This window comes from Felis catus, chromosome F1, assembly GCF_018350175.1.
Source record: "Felis catus isolate Fca126 chromosome F1, F.catus_Fca126_mat1.0, whole genome shotgun sequence".
In the NCBI taxonomy this organism is placed as follows: domain Eukaryota; kingdom Metazoa; phylum Chordata; class Mammalia; order Carnivora; family Felidae; genus Felis; species Felis catus.
The window spans coordinates 26,746,996-26,766,482 of NC_058384.1; the positions used below are offsets into that span (position 1 = coordinate 26,746,996).

Here is a 19,487-nt window from a genome sequence, read left to right on the forward strand (position 1 = left end):
AGGGGGGGCAGCGGGGAGCAGGTTGGTGACGGCGGCGCTCGGGGTAGTAAACGGCTTGGGGGCGAGAAATCCAGGTCAGGGTTCCTGCGGAAAAGTTCAGGGACCTCGAACTTTCCCCCAGGCGATTCCACTCCAAGAACACCCTCCGGGTTTGTGGGCAGGAGTCTCCGTTGCCAGGCTTGGGGGAACGGTGATGCGAGAGTAGGATTATATCCCAAAAGAAACAGAAGCGAATCGAGGGCTTTATGGAGTAAGGGAGAGGGGAAAGTGTGGAGGGGCCAGTTCCTGAGCCAGAAGCTGCCCAAGGACAGGGGGCCCCGGCCGCGGGGGGAAGTCTCTCGCTGCCCGTGGAGGGGCCTACAGGTCCTCTGCGAGTGCTGCCAGGGGCCAGGTGAGGGCTCCAAGGAAGACCCTACCCCCTGGGGGAGTTAAGGAACACACAAACAGCCCGAAAAGCCAGTCGAACTGTCATTTGGAAGATTTTCTAGATCTGAATCTCTCGGAGGGCTCTTTCTTCCCCTATTTCTCCGCTCTCTGCGTTATGTTTCCTCAAGAATTAACAGAAATGCCTCCCAGAGCCATTGCTGGTGACGACGTTGGGCTCCGGCAGCTCATCTCTTCAGTCCAAGTAGGTCCCCAGGGGGGCTTTGCTGACTAGCTATAAGCAAATGCCCACCCTCCACCAAAAGCTGAGGGGGGGGGGGGGGGAGGAGGAGGAGAAAGGGGAGGGTTCTCTCCCTCACTGCTCTTGTTCCTTAGGCCTGTCCTTGGCACAGATGCAGCAAGTCCTCTGAGGCTTGCTTTGGGTGTTTCCATCGTTGAATGAGGACAGTCGGCCATTCCTACTTAGCTAGGAGTGTCCCATGGCCAAGAGCAGGGATTCTACTTAGTCAGCTTTGCACCCTGTACACCCCACCCACCCAAGGACCTGGCACTTCTTAGAAAACATTCACTGAAGGGAACAAAATAGCCACAAGGCTAATGACTCCTGTCCCTCTCCCTTTAGTTTAGGGCAGGGAAAGGAAGTGAAGACCAAGGGCTTTGCGGCCTCCTTGATTTTTTCTCACTCCCCCCTCTCCCCCTCTGAAGGTCTATTCAGGAGGGTCACTCTGTGAGGACCCAACTTCAACCCCAGAGTCAGGTAAGTCATGAAAATTATCACCAACACTGAAAAGAAGTGAGTCTGGTCTCTATGAACTAGACTTTCAGAAAGCCAGGACTTTAGGCCTGATGTTAAAAACTGCTCACGCAGGGCATTGGGGGAAGGGGAGGGGGGAATCAGGGCTACACATCGGTTTTTCTGAGGCCGATAGATTTTGAGAAAGTCTTACATAAGTCTAGTTTCCCCCATTAAGAATTCTTTTTCTTTTTCAGTGCAAGCATCAGAGTGCAGTGGGAGCCTCTCTTGAGAAGGAGATCTTGGGCCCTGGTCTAAGGGAGGTCAGAATCCTAGGCCTGGGGAATCAGCAGCCCTCCTCTCAAGGGAGAAAAACCACCAAGTGGAGAGGAAGAGGGAGAAATTTTCCCACTCTGGGAAATTAACCTCAGAACCTATTGAATCTGTTAGAGGAAAGGAGAATGACTCCATTAACTCCAAAATGTGCCCTTCATGCCCCCCACCCCACCCCAGCATATGCATACATAGAGGGCAGTTACCAGCTACTCCATAGGCAGGAGCATCGACAGGACAACGTTTGGTTTTCTTTTTATAATGAAAAAGTTTAAAGAGCTAGGATACCAGAAGGCTGATGGTTTTCCTGGCTTGGAAGCCATCATCAAAACAAACAACAATTGTGCCCACAAACAAGATTCTCCTTGATAGCCCACTCATACTATTGGGATAAGGCCATGCCCACCAACTGGAATGTTCCACAACAGATTTCCTTAACCTGTCCAAGGAGGCATCATAAGCCCAGATGCCCAAGTATGACCCCTTGGACATACCTGCCATTTTATTTCTTGCCTCTCTGGCTACCAGTAACAACTAATTAGAACAATATGCTGTCGTTGCAGACATAACAAAAATATTGGCTTTGGTTCTTATCCCATTTGAATGAGTTGTGGCTGTTGCCCAGCGCCTTTTGCTCTAGGCAGAGCAGGTGGGGAAAGTACTCTTGGATGTAGGGGTTCAGTTGGGCACACAGGGCTGTCCCCCTCCCCAGCAGACGGACCTCCTCCCCACTCCCGAGCCTCTATAGTACCCAGCGGTGGGGAAAAGGTTCAGTGCTCAAGACGCACCGCCATCCTCTCTCTGAGCCAGACCAGCAAGGGAGCACCTAGGACAGCCCGGATGCCAACCTATACCCCATACTGCGCCCCCTAACGGTACTTCACACTGGGGCCTTGGGTTCAAAGAAAAGACCCTGGTTTAATAATTCAGCCTGCTTGAATGCCATTTAGTAGCCATGGCAACCAGTTCTCTGATATCTGGTTGTAGGCAGGATATGGTTGGAAGGAAAAAGAGAGGGAGAGAAATAGGAAGGTAAAGGAGAGAGGAAAAAGAAAGCCAGCTCAGATTTCATCTAAACTCCCTGCATTCACTCCGGTGAACCTGACTATGTGGTATCAGTGAATATCATCTCTCTGTGCCTCTCCCAAGCTCCCTGACCTCCATCTCTGACTTCCCACTCTCCCCATCTTCTCCTTCCCCAGCTCTTCTCTCCAACCTTCTGGAAGCCAAGATCTAGCTTCCTGACTCAGCACTCAGATGAAATATCTTTGTGACTCTGGCAAACGACTTTCTTTGCCTCAGTTTCTGTATCTGTGAAATTATTCCTTGTCCGTTCACTATGGTTCCTTCCAGCTCTAACAATCCATGAGTCTATGGTCATCCCTCTGTCTCTGGCACCTGTCCACCTTTCAGCCTTTTGTCTCTGACCAGCTGTCTCTGTTTCTCCTTCTTTGTCTCTTTGTTTCCTATGCCTGCCTCTCTCTCTCTCTCTCTCTCCACCCCCTCCATTTTTTCTCTCTCATGAATATCACTTTCCATGAGGTTTCACCTGTGAAGCAGTTATTTTTTAACAAATATTTCATTCCCTCTTGCCTGAAGGGGTGTCATCACCCCGCTTTACCTAGCTAGCTTTCCCTCATCCTTCAGGTTGCAGATCAGATATCAGTTTCTCTAAGAAGCCTCCTGCCCCGTCCCCTTTATCTGTGCTCTGGGTTAGCCCCTGTTGTGTCTTATCTCATTGCTGGGAGGCTGATACCTCTCCACCAGTGAGCTTGCTAAGGGCCAAAATAGTGTCTCCTTCACTGCCATATGCCCAGTGGCATTTAACAAGTAGTGGTTGGATGACAGGATGAAAAAACCTCAAACCACAGGTTTCTGAATCACTGCTTGTGAGAAACTCAACATACCCCCCAAAAAGGGCACAGGGTGAGGAAGCCAGAGGGGGAACCCATTCAAGTCGCAGCCTCCCCTCTACTACCATAGATGGGGTGAAGGAGACCTCCTTCCTAAACTGTTTTGGTGAGGTGGTGAGCCAACAGCGATGGGATCTTTCAGCCACGTTGGTGGGGATGATCCATTATGGCAGTAGCTCCCAGGGGGCCTGAAATGGGCTCCAGCAGGAGTGGGGAAAGTGAACAGCACCAAGTGGGTGGTTCCCTTCAGCTCATCTCTGAGGGCGCTATGCCACCTTTTGAGCAAAGCCAACGAGGAACTCTGCCCACGCAGTAATAAGAAGTTCTGTCCAAGGTGTCAGTGCTTCAGGCAATTGCCTGACATCAAACATCTCGTAGCCTTTCAGCCTGACTCCTTCCTTCTGGGAGCAGAGCCATGGGGAAAGCAGACGGAGGCTGAGATGGTGATGCCAGAAGCACACGGGCCATGGGCTGAGGAGTCAGAGGACATGGGCAGTGTTTCAGGCCCCTGCTGGGAGACGCCAGTGTGGATTGCTGTCATCCAGGAAGTGGCTATTTTCAAAGGAGAAAAGAAAATATTCTTTTGATAGGCGTTTTTTAATAGACAAACAAGACCTCTCCATTTGGGAAACCTTAGCTGCAAATGTGAAAGAAAGGCAAAAATTCAGAAGACAAGGGTTTCTCCGCAACACTCCCTGGAGAATTCTCTTTGTTTATACATTACATAAAGAAGGGATAGAGCTGATAAGCACACAGACGTGCAGGCTCTCACACTTGCGTGCCCAGAGCCCAATGAAGTCAGGACAGCCTCAAGCCCGGGGTCAGGCTTCACGCAGTATGAAGACCTCAATCATAGCTCGGAGACCCAGGCATGCCTCTCTGAAGCCCCAGGCTTCATATAGCTTTCCCCCCAAATAATCCTTAATCCAGATGGAGCTGCCTTACCCTCAAAGATCTGCCAAGTGACACACAATTTTCTCGATATCATGCACATACTGAATGACACATTTCATTAGCAGACTTCCGTGAGTTGTCCTCACCACCCGCTCCCCAAGTGCCACATTCTCATACTCCTGTTGCCATAATCAGGCTAGCCCAAGCTTCAGAAAAAGGGAAAGGTTTATAGCAGGAAGCTAGAAGAGAATAAATAAAAGGCCAACACATACCCTGGGGGGGGGGGGAGGGGAGACACTGTTTCCCAAACCTGAATCTGCATCCACACTAGATTGTTTGAGCAGCTTAATATGGATCCAAGCTGAGGTTTCCCATCCTGGGGGAATAATACCTCCCAGCTGGTGAAAAATCCACCTCCTGTACACTTTTGTGCAATAGAAATCTGATATGGGAAAAATAAGTTAAAAACCTTCCTGTATGCCTCAATCATGCCACTACATCACCCTCCACTAAATTGAAAATGCATGTCTTCTAACCAGCTCCGAGTGCACCACCCAAACATTAGGACAAACCTACGCTCTCTCACCACCCCTGAGAGCAGAACCGGAAAGCATGTGGCAGCAAACGCCCATGCTAATTCCATTTGATACACACACACACACAAACTGCCAAGCCATCACACAAACACACCCCACATACAGAATAAGGAAAACATGAGCACATGCAGACATAGTCATGCATATATATATATATATATATATATATATATATATATATATACACACACACACACACACACACACACACACACACTCCCGGGGTGTGAGTGTGTGTATGATGCTTGGAGACTGGTGATGCTTTGGATTATGAGGTTTCCATGGTTACCTTCTGTGGAGGGAACTGGGGTAATTGAACTCTTGGGGTTCACCATTCAACAGATGCGGCTTGCTCAGTCCTGCACACTCACTCACACGCTCACTCACTCGCTCACTGGCATGCTTTGTCTGCATTCCAGCACCATCAGTGTTTAGTTACAGTTTCAAGTCAAGTACACTGTAACAGAGTCAAACCTTCCTGAGGCTCTGGCTTTACCTTGGAAGGAGAGTATTGAAAACTCTGACTGCAGTATATAGGTTACCCTCAAAAGGTCTCAGACTAACTAGGGTCTAGGGGCAGCCAAGGTCAAGCCAAGGTGGGTCACACCCACCCTTTCTTATCATACAGGAAAGATAACCATTCCAGCATGGGTGAAAAAAACCATATTTACTAATTAATAAAAAGCTCTAAGAGAATAAACTCTAAGGGCCAGCATTAACCACAGGAATGGGGTCAGGGCTCCAACACTGGTGTTTTCTCTCCTTTCCACAGCCCTTTCCAGGAGGCCCCTCTAAAATAGTTATCTTATAGGGGCTCCTGGGTGGCCCAATCTGTTAAATATCTGACTCTTGATTTTGGCTCAGGTCATGATCTCACTGTCATGAGATCAAGTCTCAAGCCGGATTTCATGCTGGGTGTGGAGCCTGCTTAAGATTCTCTCTCCCTCCTCCTCTGCTCTTCCCCCATTCACACTCTCACATGCTCTCTCCCTCAAAAAAATAAAATAAAATGGTTATATTATATCAATTTGAGGCAAAATAACTTCTCAGGATAGTATTAGCCTCAGACATGGTCCTATTTATCTATCCATAGATATGTATAGATATGTATAGATAGATAGATAGAACCTGTCTATATATATATATATATATATATATATATATATATATATATACACACACACACACAGTCTATATATATATATATATATATATATATATATATATATATATATACACACACACACACACACATATACATGAAACTGCCCAAATTGGATTGTCAGATAAAATACTTCAACACAATTCATATGCTAATGTCTCATTTCCTCCAATGAGTCTAAAAAGACAAACAAAACCTATTGGGAAGTAATTGCCAGACTCTTCTTCAGACTTTGATTACCTAAAGGAGTAAAGAAAAAACATAATTTCATTTAATCAACAGAGTAATACAGTAAGGCTCAAGTGATAGACAAGAAGAAGGAAAATCATTTAGTAGTATGGGAGCCTAATTTCCTGTCTCAGTTCATCCATTGCCAGCCTGGAGGCCCCCAAGCAATCCTCTTAGCTTCCCTCAGTCTCAGCATCTTGTGTGCCTATGACTCCTGGTTTCTAGAGGTCCTAAACAGTTTGCCACATATGGGACAAACCCTTTGGCTTGGTAATCCAACATGTGATATAGGGCAGAAAGGACCCAGTTAAGGGGGCACCTGAATTATAAGTAAGGGTAGAAAAGAACACTTTTCTGAATGCCCACCTTCTTTTATACTCGCCTATCTCCTGCATCTCCACCCTGAATTTTCTCCTCCAACTCAGAATGGGCATTCTCTATGAATCAGTAGGAGGGAAGAGGAAAATTAAGTTTAAATGGTATAGCATGCTTTCAATTTGAATCCAAGTACTTATGAAGCAGGACATGAAACTTGATGCACTCAGTGGAGAAAAGAACCGTGTACATAATTAACCAGTTGGAAAGAGAAAGCAAACAGCAGAGGTAGGAACTATTCCCCCATACAGAAGAGAAGGGCAAGAAACAATTTTATCATTGTGGACCTCAATGGGACCCACACTGTCCATCCTCCTGTGTTATGGGCTGAATTGTATCCCCTCCCAAAATTCACATATTGGAGTCATAACCCATAGTACCTCAGAATATGACTGTATTTTTGGAGATAGGATCTGTAAAGAGGTCATTAAGGTTACATGAGGTAATTAGGGTGGACCCTAATCTAATATGACTGATGTCCTTATAAAAAAGAGACTAGGACACAGACATACACAGAGAGAAGACCACTGAAGACAGAAGGAGAAGATGGCCCTCTACAAGCCAGGCAGATAGGCTTCAGAAGAAACCAACCCCACCAATACCTTGATCTCAGACTTCTAGTTCCCAGAGATGTGAGAAAATAAATTTCTGTTGTGTAAGCCACACAGTCTATGGTACTCTGTTATAGTAGCTGAAGCAAATTAATACAAGCTAAGACCAGGTGCGCTGAAATGAGACCGTGAGGAATGTCTCCCAAACAGTGATCTAGACCGCGGGCTCTGGAGTCAGAACCTGCGGTTCACTCCCCACTCACTGCCTACTAGCTAAATAACATGTGACCTCTCTATGCCTCAGTTTCCTCATCTACGTAACTGGATAATAGGGTGTATCTGGGTTCCTCATCTACGTAACCTTCATACGTGATCGTGAGGGTGATCGTGAGGATTCTAGGAGATATTGTCTGTCAAGTACTTAGAACACTGCCTGGAACATAGAAAATACTCAATAAGACTCTTAAATACAGAGAACAAACTGAAGGTTGCTGGAGGGGTTATTTGGGGGGATGGGCTTAATGGGTAAGGGGCATTAAGGAAGACACTTGTTGGGATGAGCACTGGGTATTATACATAGCGTATGAGTCACTGGAATCTATTCCTGAAATCATGATTGCACTATATGCTAAGTAACTTGGATATAAATTTAAAAATTTTTAAAAATTTTTTAAAGTTTTAAAAAGAAAATATGCAATAAATATTATTTACCTATACTCAATAAATATTATATTCATTATTACAGAGACAGCCAAGTAATGTTTTAATTGAAGGTTTTTTGGGGGGAAGGGGGATGGGTCTTTTTTTTTTTCTTCAAAAAGCTGGAATTGAGTCAAGTATCTGGGTTGGTCCTGCCTGAGGACAAGGAAATGGATAACATAACTTATCAGGCACCCTCCTAGCTCTGAAATCACACAGAAGTCTGAGAACCACTTGCTACCTTTCAGGGAAGGCTGCAGATTTTAATCCCTAAATCCTACACATAGATTACTTTAGAAAGGATCACTAAACCAGAATTAGCCATAATTTTTCAAAACATCACAGTCTGTAAACTATTCCCCACAGATGCACTCATTCCTCCCCTATAGCCCACTCAAGGCTTCTCAGATTTTCATTTTCCTTCCCTGTGAACATATTATCCCTTACAGATCCCTCCAGATCTCTCCACTCCAAGGACAACTGATCTGATTTATTCTCCGCTCTGTCCCTGTGGGATGTTTAGAGGCTGGGGGGCAGGAAGGGGGACTGGGACTGGGCATTTCACTTAATGACACTAGAATAGCACAAGCGGGTTCATTTCCATGGATCAGGTATGAATGGTGGTTAAAGGGTCCTAAAAACAGCAGGTGGTGTGCTCCCAACAGCCTCTGCTTGAGCATCACACTCTGACAATAACTCACAAAATGTCTCCTCTCTTTCCATCACCTGGACCACAGGCCACCCAGTTAATTATCCACTTTGGGAATTTTGATTTAGTTGCTGCTGGTTCTGTTCTACAATCTCTTTAGCCTCTGTTGCACTTAGGAAACATGGCAGGAAACCCAGACTTACAGTCCTTGGGATTCTGGTAATACCCAGACTTCTATGCACCATATCTGCCTAAGGAAGAGTCCAAGGTTAAAGAGACAACATTTAGTTTCACATCTTCAGGGAATGTCCAAAAACGGCAATTTGTCCATTCAGAGAGCTCAACAGTATCCAAGTTATCAAGGCCTGGGATCCTTGAACAAAGAGCTAATGAGTTATCAGAGAGAGAGTTAAAAATGTTTTCCTAGGCCCATAGTGCATGCTTCCCTGGAGCCTGACAGCAGGTATAGCTAATTAGACGGTGCACGGCTTCCCTGGGATGTGTCAACCCTGTCTTTCCAGGTGGACACTCTTAAAATGTTGTTACATGCAAAGACAACAATTTAGAACCTATGGCTTTCCAAGTCCATGGAGGTGAGGGGCCGGAGAGAGAGGAAGAAAGAGAAAATGAAAAAGGCATGATATCTTTGTACAAGGGAAGACCTCCTCGGTTGTTAATGAACAAGACAAATACCACCTTGCTTTTCTCACCACACTGATATCAATGATATTGGCATATTTTCAAAGAGCTTTTATGGGAAGGAAAAAAAGGAATACACAAATATTTTGATGGGTGAATCTAGTTCCCTGTCCACTGGTAGTTACTGAGACACCCATTCACTGTTTCTTCCCAGGAAACATATTAATAGCCCAATCATCACAATAGGAAGGTTTGGGCATCTTTCCATCAAATATTCACCTTGATGGATTTACCTACTCTCAGTGCTTCATATAAGTGGAGTCATATAATATTTGTCCTTTGTATCTGGCTTATTTCACTTAATATAATGTCCTCAAGGTTCATCCATTTGTAGCATGTGTCAAAATTTCATTTCTTTTTATCACTAACATTCCAATGTACATATATACCATATTTTATTTTCCCATTCATCTGTATTGATGGACATTTGGATTATTCCCCCTTTGGACTATTGTGAATGATGCTGCTATGAACACTGATTTGAGACCCTGCTTTTAAGTCTTTTGGATCTATACCTAGGAGTGAAATTGCTGGATCAAATGGTAATTCCATGTTTAACTTTTCGAGGCCCTACCTAATTGTTACCACAGTCTCTTTTAAAAGGTTCTAATCTGCAGAAAAATCTTTCCCAGGGACATAAACAACATCACGTTTCCGAGAATACCAAACTGGGTCTGGGGTAGACTGCCTTAATGTCCTCAGTTCTTCGCCCCTCCCATATCCATACCCTTTGCTGTAGCTTGCTCGGTAGCTTGGTGGCCCCTCCCACAAGAAGGCAGGGAACTCCCCGCCCTGCCCAATGAAATTGGCTCAGACATGTGACTCGCTTTCGCCAATGGGATGCCAGCAGTTGTGATACAAGCAGAACCTTGAAATGTGCTCGCATTAGGCTGCCTCTCTACTACCACTGTGAAGAGAACATGCCTTGCTTGGCCCACTGGTCCCAGGAGGAACAGAAGAGACCCTGGATGCAGCTCTAGCCCAGTTACCGCAAACTGAAGCAAAGCTGGTTCAGCTGATCTGCTGCTCTTTGAAAAGAAACTATTCTGATTTGGAGGGTGGCTTAGGACAGAGTGTTATTATGGCAAAGTTGCCAGTATAAGTACAGGCCCATCTCTTCCTTATCCTAAATGTCAGTGAGAATGAAATTTCTGGAGAGTTGGTAATCAGTATAGGAATCTCATGGCTCCAAGATTTTTTTTTTAATACGCCCTAATCTGTGGGGCGCCTGGGTGGCTCAGTCGGTTGAACATCCAACTTCGGCTCAGGTCATGATCTTGCAGTCTGTGAGTTCTAGCCCTGTGTCGGGCTCTGTGCTGCCAGCCCAGAGCCTGGAGCCTGCTTCGGATTCTGTTTTCCTCTCTCTCTCTCTGCCCCTCCCCCACTCATGCTCTGTCTCTGTCTCTCTCTCTCTCTCTCTCTCTGTCAAAAATAAATAAACATTAAAAAAATTTTAAATACACCCTAATCAGAATTAAAAACCAGGCATCTCCCTATCTCCCAGCTCTCTAGGATATTGGCCAGGCCCTCTGAGTCTGTTCTCTATCTGACCCTGTCCTCAGGCCTTGTTAGTACCAAACCCAGCCTGTGAAAGAATGTTAGCTAGGCATAAAATAGAACATTCTGAACAGAAAACATCAACTAAGTAACTCTTCGGAAGGCTGTGATTCTTGGCTGCTACAGTTCAACACATCTTTATAAATGGCAGAGGGAGGCTGGCTACTGCCTGAGATGGACCCCACGAGGCACTCACAGCTCAGCAGAATCACCTCCATTTAGAATCTGACCTCAGCTGGGCAGTTTCAGTAACTCAGTTTTGTTACTTCCCTCAAAATTAACCAGTTTCAGGGTGTGGGGTGTCACATTAGCCAAAGCTCTAGAGACTGAAAAACCAGAATGCCAGTTTATCAATTTATACAGGAGGTTGTCCTGCCTGGGGCCTGGAGTAATATACACAAATTCTGTAGCCAGCATACCTCCTTCTTGTTATCAGTGTATCTGCAAGACCAAATTAGTCATCAGAAGCTATTTGGTGAGCGCAGAATCATAGCAAAGAAAGAAGGACAGGGTAGGTACATTTTATCCAGGCCATGGAATATCCTAATAAGTATCCCCATCCAAAAACGGAGCTTGATTCTAGTACCAAATATTGGTATAGTGTTAGCCATCTTAGGGGCTAGCACTCTAACCAAATTATCTTAATAAAAAATTTTTTAATTTTAGTTTAAGAAATAAAGCATAAACTTTAAGCACAAAGATACCTCTGGAGTTCTAAAGCTAGGACAAATATCTTGTCACTTTTACAAATCCCACCAATTCTACCTCTTAAATGTCTCTGGAATCCAAGTCTTCTATCATGCCTGAGGTCAGACCACCATCATCTTGCCTGGACAACTCCACCAGCCCCTCTCTCGTCTCCCTGCTGCTCCTCTATCCCCTCCACCTCATTCTAGAACCACAATGCACCCTGCATCCTCAGAGTGATTGTCCTAAATCACACACTGTGTTACACACTTGCTTAAAATCCTCCAAGTTATGAATGGATAAAGAAAATGTGGTATGCCCATACGATGGAATATTATTCAGCCTTAAAAAAAAACAGAAATAAAGCATAATGCTTTTAACAGAAGTATCACATTATTATTGTTGTTATTATTATTAAATGTTTGTAACAACAAGTGTGGGTAGTGCCATACAGGTGAAGCATACTAAGTCATCTGTAAAGACTTAGATTCTTTTTTTCTTTCCAAATTTTTATTTAAATTCCAGTTAGTTAAGGGGCGCCTGGGTGGCGCAGTCGGTTAAGCGTCCAACTTCAGCCAGGTCACGATCTCGCGGTCCGTGAGTTTGAGCCCCGCGTCGGGCTCTGGGCTGATGGCTCAGAGCCTGGAGCCTGTTTCTGATTCTGTGTCTCCCTCTCTCTCTGCCCCTCCCCCATTCATGCTCTGTCTCTCTCTGTCCCAAAAATAAATAAACGTTGAAAAAAAAAATTTTTTTTTTTAAAATAAAATAAATTCCAGTTAGTTAACACACAGTGCAATATTGGCTTCAGGAATAGAATTCAGTGATTTATCCCTTATATACAACACCTAGTGCTCATCCCAACAAGTGCACTCCTTAATACCCATCACCCACCCATACCCCTCCATCAATCCTCAGTTTGTTCTCTAAGAGTCTGTTGTGATTTGTTTCTCTCTCTCTCTTTTTTGTTCCACCCCCTTCATATGTTCATCTGTTTTGTTTCTTAAATTCCACAAATGAGTGAAATCATATGGTATTTGTCTTTCTCTGACATTTTGCTTAGCATAATACACTGTAGTTCCATCCATGTCATTGCAAATGGCAAGATTTCATTCATCTTGATGACTAATATGCATGATATATACATATATGTACATGTATATAACACATCTTCTTTATTCATCAAAGGCTTAGATTCTCATCACAGTTTTGCCATCAAATTACTATGTGACATTGGGAAACTAACTATGGCACTCTGGACATTGGTTTTCTCATGCATAATGTGAGTGAGTTGAGCAAGTTGAGTATCAAGGACAAAATGACTTGAGTCTATGGGCAGAATGGACAATAAGTGTTGAGATTTCAGAGGAGGGAGAAATCAGTGAGGTTTATTCATAAGATGGATCAGGAGAAAAAACATATGGAATAAGACAAAGCCAATAACACTCCTGGCAAAACAATTTAAAGAGTATATCCCATTGGGTCAGGAAGCAATAAGTCAGACAGAATGTCCAAAAACCACTATGGTGAGAATAACAATAATGTAACTATAATTGCTGATCTTGAGGTGGCCTGCTTGGAGAATTCCTTGGACTCACCAAGTCTTTTGGATAAAAAAAAGTCAAGTTGACAGTGTTCAGAATGACAATAAAGTGTTGCTCTTTTTCAGTGCTGTGATTATTTTATTGACGTTAAATTTTAATTTCAATTAAAGTGTCAGGATCATGGCCCAAGATTTAATTTTGTTAAATCCCTAAACTGTTGAAATAGCCATGTTTACTTCCTTGATAATTCTCATCTTGACTTTAAGCCTTTTAACTTGAAATCTTCAGATACACGAAACCATTATTTACTTATATTTTAAAGCTCCATTTCTAATATCCTGCACTGCATGCTCAGTACCCAACTGGCAAAATTGGCCTGTCCTTCATGCTGCATTCTCAACACAGTTTTAAGGCCACTTACTTTGAAATTTACTGACATTATTTTCTGCCACAAACCCAGAGCTCTGAGCTGTCAAAATTGGTTCCTGGTTTCAGACTCAGTTCAACTCTACATGGACAACATGTCTTAGGCTAGGCACTGCTAGGTGGATCAATTGTTTAAGAAATGTGACCCAGCCCTCAAAATTATTACAGACTGGTAGAAAAACCAGGACTTGTACATGTGAAATTATTAGAAGACAATGCGAAGGCAATCTAGTCCACAGACACTCCTTTCTTTAAGAGACTTGAAAAGAATGAGGTTAGTGATGATTTAAAAAGGCTTTATGGAAAAAAAAGTGGGATGTGAAAGAGACCATAATATAGCATGAACATCATACAAAAATACAACAACAACAACAACAACAACAAATGTGCCAATCCAGTGACTGCATTTCTCAAGATTTGAGAAATGGAGCCCTACTCCTGATTCCCTTTCTCTGTGCTTTTGTACACGTCATTCCCCTATGGAGGCAAGGTGATCCTCTCACTGTCATACATGGAAGATTTAAAGAGATATTGTTCATATTGACTCTACACCTGCTCTGAAAACTGGGATGCTTGCTAAGCCTGTAAGCTCAAAGGTGGGAGATATGACACCTGATACTGTCCTGATTTCATCATGCTCCACTGCTGGCAAAGGTCACTGTGAGGCTCAGAACATAAGAGGCAGGAAATACTCCTTTGGAGACTTGTTAAAACAGTGAACAGCCTCAATCCAGAGAAGGCAGGCTTTGCCATAGATGGAGTGGAGAAATCATTGTTGAAAGACTCTTATGACCAACAATAATCCCCACTGGGCCTGCCCCAGGCTAGATTCCCTTTCAAAGCCTTTTCAAGTACTAAAAGAAGTGCTGCTTCTGGTGAGGAGGAGTAAACACTTACCTTACCAAATAACAGCTATAAACCCTGAGAAAACGTACAACAAAAAATTCAGGGAACTCTGAAGACTGAACGAAGGCAGGCCTATTTGGAGAAGAGTAAAAATTGAAGCAAGTGACCAGTACAGAATGAGTTCTCTGCCTATGGTGGCTTCTCCCTGAGGGAAAACACAGTTGCAGCAATGCTGGTGTGAGCTAGCTGACATTCTGGTAGCAGGTCCACCATCTTTCTGACCATGGGACCCATGCAAAGAAGCCAGGACAACCAGGGCTGCCAGAAAGTAAGGGGGAACCCCAGAAAAGAGAAAGATTAAGAAAAGGAGAATCTCAAACTCTATGTATAAACCCAGCCCAAGTCTCTGGCTGACACCTGAACCATGCATATGTGGAACAAACTGAAAGTAAATTGTGAAGAACTGAGGTAAGAACTGAACTACCATGCAGCACAGGCATGACAGCTGGCGATCTGAGTCTAAACTGAATTAATCACCTGCTAAAACACAACAAAACACCAACTCTCCTCAGAGAAATATAACAGAATGCAGAGTTTCTGCAATATAACATTGACAATGTCCAGTGTACAATCCCAAGTTATGCAACAAAGGAAGACTCAGGAAAATGTGACCCACTCTCAAAGAAAAAGATAATCAATATATGCCAACCCTGAGATGACCCAGATGTTAGAATTCTCAAAGACTTTAAAGCAACTAGTATAAATATGCTGAGGGAGGTAAGGGAAATAGACTTGCAATGAATTAAAAGGTAGGAAATATCTACAATGAAATAGACATGATTGTGTATGTAAAAAAGTCCCCAGGAAGCCACAAATACTCCCTAGAACTAATAAATAAATTATAGCAAGGTTGCAGGTTACAAGGTCAATTTACAAAAATTAATTCCACTTTTATACACTAGGGACAAACAACTAAAAATGAATTTTTTAACATTAAGTGTATATTAATTGGTAAATCTAAGACTAAGTTATAGTTACAAAGGAGGGTATGTAAGATACATAAGGTGATATGTTAAAGCTATATGTTTTGACAACTCCTGTGCAGTATAACCATGAAAAAACAGAGGGAGGCTGGAAAGAATATGTGAAGAGTAAAATAAGCTCACTGATTGGGAATTAATTAGGACTAAAAGGAGGCTATTTCAAAATAGATTGAGTGGAAGGAAAGGGAGGGGAAAGAAGAGATTATTACATCAGTGCTGACCCAATAGACATAAAAAGAAACCAAAAAACAAAAAGTCCCAAATCCAATGTCTTACAAATAAGGAAACACCAAAAGCTTCTCTGCTAAATTCAGGAACAACACAAGCACTATCTCTTCCTATATTTCACACTGTCTTAGAACTAATTTAATTAGATGAGAGAAAGCATCTAGAAGAAAAAGAATTGGAACAAAAGAGGTAAAAACTCTTCACCTGTATATAATATTATCTAAAAATTTGAAAAGCATCCCTGAGAAAACTACTACGAATAATAAGAAAACTTAGTAAAATAGCAGGCATTAAAATTATCATAAACCAAGAGACCCAGTTAGAAGGCTAAAGGAAGAGGTTTTTCTCTTAAAAACCCCTTTCATTGTAGCAAAAATAAAATAAAATACCTAGCCATAACCTACAAGAAATGCCCAAAATCTGTACAAGGAAAACCATAAAACATTCAGAAAAAAACAAACGTAGATTTGAACAAATGGAATGAAATACCATGTGTGGGGATAGGAAGGATCAGCATCTCAAAGATGTCAGGGTTTTATTTTCTGTATACTTTTTAAATTTTTATTTATTTATTTTGAGAGAGGAAGAGTAGGAGGAGCAGAGAGAGAGGGAGAAAGAGAGATTCCCAAGCAGGCTCCATGCTGTCAGTGCCGAGCCCAGTGTGGGGCTTGAACTCACAAACCATGAGATCGTGGCCTACCCCAAACCAAGAGTTGGATGCTTAACTGATTGACCCACCCAGGTGCCCCCAAAGATGTCAGTTTTTTATAAGATATTTTCTAAGTGTAATGCAATCTCAATAAAAAATGCCATCAGCTAATTCTCTTTTGAGTCAGACACATTGATTATGAAGTTCATTTAGAAGAACAAACAAGTAAGAATTACCAGGAAAAAAGCCTTAAAATGAGGAGAAATGACTATGTCAGAGTAAGGGGAATAGTCCTGTCAGAATTCAACTCTACAATAAACCTCTCTAATAAAATATCTTGAGCAATGAGCAATGTATAGAATTGTTGAATCATTATATTGTACACATGATGCTAATATAACACTGCATGTTAGTTACAAAAAATAAATATATATGTATCACAAATATCATATATTTTTTTACATATGTTTGGTATTGTTATATGAACATAAAATAAAACCTGGAAAATGACCTAGATATTAACATATATGACACGAGCATTTAGTATATGGTAATGACAGCATCTCAAATCAGTGGAAAAACTTAGTATAACTATATAGTAATATAGGAAAAGATAAGATCAAATCTATTGCTCATACTGCATTCCAGAATAAATTTCAAATGGATCTGTGACTTACTTCACTTCATTTGCATTCACGTATCAGTTCTAACAGTTTTTTGGTGGAGTCTTTTGGATTTTCCACGTGAAGTATCATGTCTGTGAAGAGTGAAAGTTTGACTTCTTCCTTGTCAATTTGGATGCCTTTTCTTTCTTTTTGTTGTCTTATTGCTGAGACTAGGACTTCCAGTACTATGTTAAACAACAGTGGTGAGAGCAGACATCCCTTTCGTGTTCCTGACCCTAGGGGGAAACTCAGTTTTTCCCCACTGAGGATGATATTAGCTGTGGGTCTTCCATATATGACCTTTACGATGTTGAAGTGTGTTCCTTCTATGCCTACTTTCTTGAGGGTCTTTATCAAGAAAAGATGCTGTATTTTGTCAAATGCCTTTTCTGCATTATCGAGAGGATCATGTAGTTCTTATTATTTCATTTATTAATGTGGTGTGTCACATTGATTGATTTGCAGAGATTGAACCACCCTTGCAGCTGAGGAAGAAATCCCTCTCAATCATAGTGAATAATTCTTTTAATAGACTGTTGGATTCTGTTTGCTAGTATCTTTTTAAGGATTTTTGCATTCATGTTCATCAGGGAAATTGGTCTGTAGTTTGCCTTTTTAGTGGGGTCCCTGTCTAGTTTTGGAATCAAGGTAATGCAGGCCTCACAGAATGAGTTTGGAAGTTTCCTTTCCATTTCTATTTTTTGGAACAGTTTCAAAATAGTAAGTATTAACTCTTCTTTAATGGTTTATAGAATTCTCCTGGGATGCCATCTGGCCCTGGACTCTTGTTTATTGGGAGATTTTTGATTACTGATTCAATTTCTTTACTGATCATGGGTCTGTTCAAAGTTTCTATTTCTTCTTGTTTCAGTTTGGTAGTTTATATGTTTCTAGGAATTTATCCATTTCTTCCAGATTACCCAATTTGATGGCATATAATTGCTTATAATATTCTTGTATTATTGTTTGTATTTCTGCAGTGCTGGTTGTGATCTCTCCTCTTTCATTCGTGACTTTATTTATTTGTGTCCTTTACTTTTCTTTTTCATAGGTTTAGCTAAGGGTTTATCAATTTTGTGAAGTCTTTCAAAGAACCAGCTCCTAGTTTCATTGATCTGTTCTGGTATTTTTTATTATTATTTTGATTGATTTCTGCTCTAATCCTTATTATTTCCCTTCTTCTTCTGGCTTTAGGCTTTATTTGCTGTTTTTTTCCAACTCCTTTAGCTATAAGGTTAGGTTGTACATTTGAGACATTTCTTCCTTCTTTAGGAAGGCCTGGAGCACTATATACTTCCCTCTTATGACCACCTTTGCTGCGTCCCAGAGGTTTGGGGCTGTGGTGTTATCATTTTCATTGGCTCCCATGTACTTTTTAATTTCCTCTTCAATTTCTTGGTTAACCCATTCATTTTTTAGTGAGATGTTCTTTAACCTCCAAGTACTTGTGGTCTTTCCAAATTTTTTCTTCTTGTTGATTTCAAGTTTCATAGAGTTGTGGTCTGAAAATACACACTGTATGATCTCAGCGTTTTTGTACTTGTTGAGGGCTGATTTGTGACCCAGTATGTAGTCTATTCTGGAGAATGTTCCATGTGTACTCGAGAAGAATGTGTATTCTGCTGCTTTAGAATGAAATGTTCTGAATGTATCTGTTAAGTCCATCTGGTCCAGTGTGTCATTCAAAGCCATTGTTTCCTTGTTAATTTTCTGCTTAGATCATCTGTCCATTGTTGTAAGTGGGATGTTAAAGTCCCCTACTTTAATTGTATTATTATCACTGAACTTCTTTATTTTTGTTATTAATTGATTTAAATATTTGGATGCTTTCAAATTGGGGTCATAAATATTTACAATTGTTAGATCTTGGTGGATAGACCCCCTAATTATGATACAATGCCCTTCTTCATTTCTTGTTACAGTCTTTGTTTTAAAATCTAGTTTGTCTGATATAAGTATGGCTAATCTTGCTTTCTTTTGACATCCATTAGCATGAAAGATTGTTCCCCATCCCCTCACTTTCAATCTGCAGGTGTCTTTAGGTCTAAAATGAGTCTCTTGTAGGCAGCATATAGATGGATCTTGTTTTTTATCCATTCTGATACCCTATGTCTTCTGATTGGAGCATTTGGTCCATTTACATTTAGAGTGATTATTGAAAGATATGAATTTAGTGCCATTGTGTTGCCTGTAGAAATCTGTTGCATTTCTACACACCAATAATGAAGCAGCAGAAAGAGAAATCAAGGAATTGATCCCATGTACAATTGCACACACACACACGCACACAAACAAACATGAGATACATAGGAATAAACCTAATCAAAAAGGTAAAAGATCTGTACACTGAAAACTATGGAATGCTTATGAAAGAAATTGAAGAAGACACAAAGAAATGGAAAAACATTCCATGCTCATGGATTGGAAGAACAAATATTGTTAAAATGTCTATACTAACCAAAGCAATCTACACATTTAATGCAATCCTTATCAAAATAACACCAGCATTCTTCACAGAGCTAAAACAAACAATTCTAAAATTTGTATGGAACCAGAAAAGACCCCGAATAGCCAAAGTAATGTTGAAAAAGAAATCATAGAATTAGGATATCTTAAATTTGCAAGTTCT

General features: G+C 41.8%; 1 protein-coding gene and 1 long non-coding RNA gene across 10 annotated transcripts in view; one reads left to right on the top strand and one right to left on the bottom strand.

The window, feature by feature from the left end:
* Positions 1-19,487, bottom strand: part of CACNA1E (calcium voltage-gated channel subunit alpha1 E) — a 654,182-nt gene that overhangs the window by 497,595 nt on the left and 137,100 nt on the right. The window lies entirely within an intron of this gene.
* On the top strand, positions 46-4,515 carry LOC123382795. The gene is made up of 3 exons (XR_006591762.1): positions 46-628; positions 1,090-1,141; positions 1,375-4,515. It is a non-coding gene; the product is annotated as an uncharacterized LOC123382795 (long non-coding RNA).